General features: G+C 43.8%; 1 long non-coding RNA gene across 2 annotated transcripts in view; it reads right to left on the bottom strand.

Moving 5' to 3' along the window:
* Positions 1-1334: 1334 nt before the first annotated feature.
* The window catches only part of LOC109388320 (uncharacterized), a 13112-nt gene continuing 8878 nt past the window's right edge, over positions 1335-5568 (bottom strand). For both annotated transcript variants that reach the window (XR_002125186.1, XR_002125187.1), the window contains exon 3: positions 1335-1614. This is a non-coding gene — a long non-coding RNA (uncharacterized LOC109388320). The remainder of the gene's footprint in view (positions 1615-5568) is intronic.

Consider the following 5568-nt stretch of genomic DNA (forward strand, 5'->3'; position numbering starts at 1 on the left):
ATGGACTCACCGCGAACCTTTTCTCATCGAAACCCCGAGGTTCTCAAACTTGAGTGGGCACCAGCATCACGGGGGGGCGGGGCTTCTTGAAACACAGATAGTGGGCCCTCCCCTCAGAACTTCTGATTCAGTACCTCTGAGCTGGGTCCCTCTGAGGTGGGACCTGACAACTTGCATTTTCAGGTTCCCAGGTGATGCTGATGCTGCTGGTCAGGCACCCACACTTCGCTGAACTCTGTACCCACTTGTGTTTTTTCCTTCCGATATTATTATTAAAGCCAATCTCAAGTCATCGCATCATTTCATCTGAAGTAGCCAGCGCTCCAAAAGATACCATTATCACACCTAAAAAATGATAATCCAGGGCCGGNGTCTGTGTCTATGAGTTTTGCTTGTTCATTTGTCTTGTTCATTTATTGCTTTCAGTTTTATATCCCACATATAAGTGAAGTCATATGGTTCTCGACTTTTTCTGACTTACGTCGCTTAGCATGATAATCTCAAGATCCACGCATGTTGTTGCAAATGGCAGTATTTAATCTTTTCTTATGGCTGAGTAATATTCCATTGTGTATATACACCACATCTTCTTTATCCAATCATCTATCAAAGGACACTTTGGTTGTTTCCATGTGTTGGCCACCGTGAATAATGCTGCAATGAACATAGGGGTACATATATCTTTACGCATAAATGTTTCCATATTTTTTAGGTAGATACACACAAGGGGGATTGCTGGTTAATATCATAATTCTACTCTTAATTTTTTGAGGAATCTCCATACTGTTTTCCATAGTGGATGTCCCAATTTATATCCCACCAACAGTGTATAAGGGTTCCTTTTTCTCCACAGCCTCTTCAAAACTTATTATTTGTCTTGCCAAGAATAGTCCTTCTAACTGGTATGAGGTGGTATCTCATTGTGGTTTTGATTTGCATTTCCTTAAAAGCTAGTGAAATTAAGCATTTTCTCCTATATCTGTTGACCGTTTGTTTGTCTTGGGAGAAGTGTCTCTTCAGGTCCTCAAACGAAGATTTTTTAATTTTTCTTTTTTTGGGGGGGGGTGGCAGATAAGAATGTATTATTTTGTCAGCAAGGAAGCAATTAAAAGAACTTATAAACCTACCTTTGAGGAGTGCACATTCTAGTAGAGGTTCAAGCAAGTAAATAATTAAAGGGTCAAGAAAACTACAAGGTCACTGATTGATGATTGGAATGTCAGGTAGACAATAATAGTAATAGCCAGTAATTACTGAAGGCCTACTGGGTGTTGGCCACTGTGTGCAAAGTCATGTTTTACATACCTTATTTCTTTTTATCATAATATCTTCATGTTACAGTTGAGGAAATTAAATCTAGAGACGTAAGTAATTTGCCCAATGAGACAAGTCCAAGCTGTTAACCACACTAGGTTCTACTGGGGAGTTAGCCTGGAGAAGCATTCTGTCGTATCAAGGAAGACTTTTCCTATCTCTCTCTCTGCCTCTATTTCCCTAACTAGCATTTCCATTTATTTCTTATTATAGGCTTCAGTCTGAAGAAGGCACTGTAGGGGCTGTCCTTCTCTGGAATAACAAAATGCCTTTAAGAATTTCCTCATTAGAAGCATCAACCTGCAGGTAAAATACGATGACAATTCAGAAGCAAAAAGTGACTTTTCCATTCTCCACTCTCCTTCCCCACATCCCCTGTGCCCAGCTGGAGGGTGGCCTCCCAGAACTCATACCTAAAACATATGTAATGCTTTCAGCAGAAGCAGTACATGATGATATTTTCAGTAGATTTGCTTTTATCACTTAACAATAGAGCATAAACCTCTTTACATGCGAGCACTCATAACCTACTTAATTTTTAATGGGTTTAATATAACCCACATGTTATTATTTTAGTAACTCCCCTTTCTAATGAAAACATCAATTGAAGTTCTGATCGATACTAACAAAATGACGTTTAAGAACCACTTTTACCCTTTAGCCTTTGCTTTCAGGAAGTATGCTTATGTTTATGATGTCTCCATGGACACAGCAACAGGCTAGGTGCAGCTCTGGATGTGTTGGAAGACATGTTTTACACCAGTTTTCAATCTGTAACAGTCTGCAGACCAACAGCCAGAGACACAACTGAACGAGGTTGTCTTTGACCCTCATGTACTTGCACAATCAGCAGTGTTATACACCTGTAAGATCCGAGATAATAACTGTCGCAGCAATCAGGATTTATCAGGGAAATTTCAAAGTCGTGTCCAGGCAGGGCAGGCTGAGGACTACGCCTTAGGATCTGCTTCTCTTCTGCCATTTTTCCAGCTACCGACCTAGATGGGGACTCTTCACCTCATCTCCAGACTCCTGCTGATGTCTTCAGGGGTCTCTGAACCTCAGGCCTCCTCCTGTGCTACTAACCACTTGGTATAGGGTGGCCAGATTACACTCCTCTAGTCACTGTTTTGTGCATGTTGCCCCTGGTTCAAATACCTGTACAAAATTCCAGATCTTTATCTTGGCGTCCCAGGTCCTCCTCAGTGTTGCCCCAACCTACCATTCAGCTCTTATCTGAGTTGCTCTTCTAAGCTCATCTCCCTGTCTTCAGCCAAGGTGGTCCTCTCTGCCCCCAACTCACCTGGCTCATTCTACATTCTCTCTTCTAAGAGAGGCTCCTGCCTGGCAGGCCCTGCCTGGCTCCCACAAGCCATTTTTTCTATTGAAATCCTTCCCTAACTCAAGTGAAATTCCTCTGAAGACTTCCGATCCCCTCAAGCTCAAACTTTTTCCTCATCCCAACATAANCTTACAATGCTGAAGTGTACAGATCTTAATTAAGTACACAGATTTATCAGTTCTAACAAATGATACACCCTGTAATCCCGATCCCCATCAAGATATGGAACATTTTCATGACCCCAAAATGTTTCTTTATGCCCCTTCCCAGTTAGCCCTCTCCTCCCCCCATACGCTTTCCATCCCCATCCTTGTAGCCCCTGCAAATAACACTAGTCTGATTTCTCGCTTTGCCTATTCTAGAACTTCACAGAAGCAAAACTATATAGTATGCAGCCTGGTGTCTGCCTTCTTTCACGCAGCATGTCTGTGAGATTCGTCCATGTTGTCACACTTGTCAGTAATTTGTTCCTTTTAGTTGATGAGTAATATTCCATTGCATGGACTTACCACAGATTGTGTAGTCATCTGTCAATGGACACCTGGGCTGTTTTCGGTTTTCAATTATTATGAATAAAGATGGGGAAAACAATTACGTTCAATCCCTTTTTGAGGACATTTGTTTTCTTTTAGGTAAATATCTAGAAATGGAATTGCTGGATTAAAATGAACTTGTTCTTTGCATTTTTCCTTAGTTAGGGCGTCATGATCCCAAACCAGGATAAAATGGAAGCAAAGAGAAGTGGGGTGGGGAGGGGGGTAAATTAAAGCTGGATGGAGGAGGGGGCAGCATTTCAGAGCAGAAGAGGACATGGAGGGTGATTTGGAAGACCGCAGCCAGCCCAGGCTTCTCTTCATACTGCTTCTTTGTCTCTGGGTACATCAACTTCTCAGGCTCCCAGTTTCCTCACCTGGAAACGAGGAGCAATACAGGCACAACCCGTTCTATTGCGCTTCGCTTTATTGCGCATTGTAGCTATTGTGCTTTTTATAAATTGAAGGATTGCGGAAACCCTGTGTCAAGCAATTCTGTCAGCACTGTTTTCCAAGAGGCTCAGGTGATGGCTAGCATTTTTTTTTAGCAATAAAATATGGTTTCATTAAGGTGTGACCATTGTTTTTGTAGACATATTGCCATTGCACACTTAGTAGACTACAGGGTAGCGTAAACGTCACTTCTTTATGTACTGGGAAACCACAAAATTTGTGTGACTCGCTCTGTTGCTTTATTGTGATGGTCTGGAACCAAACCGGCACTATCTCCCAGGTAGAGGCCTGTAATGATAAAGAGGTGGGAGGCAGGAGAGGACATTTTCAGATAAACACACCAAGAACGTGGGTGGGTCATTGTCAGATCTCTTGCCCTGACTCCATGGTGGGAAAACATAGTCAGCATCTCCATCATTGAGCATTCAGTGAGGAAGAGATGAAGCTCATTGTGGCTTTCTGGATGTGCCCAGGGAAGAATGAAAAAACTGACTAGTCTAGATCCAGAAAGTTCGCCCTGTGTTAGTCTCCTGCTCACTGTTCACTGGGGCCGATTTCCCATCTTTGGAGCCTATTCTTCCTTCCTCAACAATTCACCAAGGCAGGAGACCCAGGCCCAGGATTCACATGCTGATAATATCTAAATTCGCCAGTGGGGTGAAGTAGGGTGCTGGTGGGAGTGGAGCATGCCATGTGAAAGATCAAGGGAGGGACAGGGATGCCTTTTAGCACTTGCAGAGGGGAGCTTTGCCAGTGAGACTTCAGCCCTGGACCCTGGACCGTGAGAGCGTCCCCAGGAGTCACCAAGCACCATCTGTGTGGCCCCAGTCAGCCCTGCATAGGTATGGCTGTCCCTGTTGCACTGTAATCTCAGACAGCTGTGCTTTCACTTTGCATCTCTTCAGATTTCCTGTAAATAATAAAGATCCATTCACTATTGAACAACGGAATGAACCATCCTTCTTGTGGCTTCCGGTTGGGGAGAAAAGAGGCTGAGGCAACATTTTTAAGGCCGTGCAGGATGGCTGCATTGCCCAAGTGACCTAATGCTGGGATCACTATTTCCAGAGTGTTAGATTTTCCTGCTGCCAATTCCAATGTAAGTCTCAAAATCCTACGGCCCTTCCATGAAACTTTTCCCTTGTTTATAGGCAGGGATATTTTCCCCTCTGTGTTCCTGCTGCCTCTGGCAAGATCTTAAACATCATCAAGGCAGAAAAGTACACGGCTCAAAGTGGGGAGAAAAGGAGAGGAAAATGTGAGCTTTAATATGTTACAGAATTCCCCGCCCCTCCGGTAGTGTCTGTGGTTCTGATTACAATAATTTTGCCTGGGTCTATTAGCTCTTATTTTATTGAAATGACTTACTCTTGTTTTTCTTTCCTTGCTCCCAAAGGCATGGCCTTGAGAGGGAGACGGTTTGGCAGCTGGGAGAAGCATGGGAGTAGGAGGGACGCAGAGTCTCTGGACTTGAGTATAAGGCAGGGGCCTGAATAATAAAGCTGTCACCACTCCTTGGTGTACGCGGCAGCGTCCCGTCGGATTACAGCACCCAAGGCGCAATACCATCACTGACTTTTATTTCAAAACAGAAAAATGAACGTCACCTGGAAAGTCAGCCTACATTCTTCAGATTCTAGTTCTGGCTCACCACGAGCCACAGGAGCTTGGACAAGTCACTTCACACCTGGGCACCTCAGGGAGCCTCTATTTAGAAACACACGTAACAGCAGTTCAGATATATAGATGTTACAGTGAGAGGTACTGAGGACTAAGGTTTAGGGACATAGAGAAAAGCAACTCAAGGAACTCTGCAGTCAGCTACGTCCAGGCTTTTCTAGCCTTCTCTCTCACACTCCTACTTCTTAGTTCCCCAAATGGAACAGCCACACACACACACACACACACACACACACACACACACAC

This window comes from Hipposideros armiger, unplaced genomic scaffold, assembly GCF_001890085.2.
Source record: "Hipposideros armiger isolate ML-2016 unplaced genomic scaffold, ASM189008v1 scaffold_190, whole genome shotgun sequence".
Lineage (NCBI taxonomy): Eukaryota > Metazoa > Chordata > Mammalia > Chiroptera > Hipposideridae > Hipposideros > Hipposideros armiger.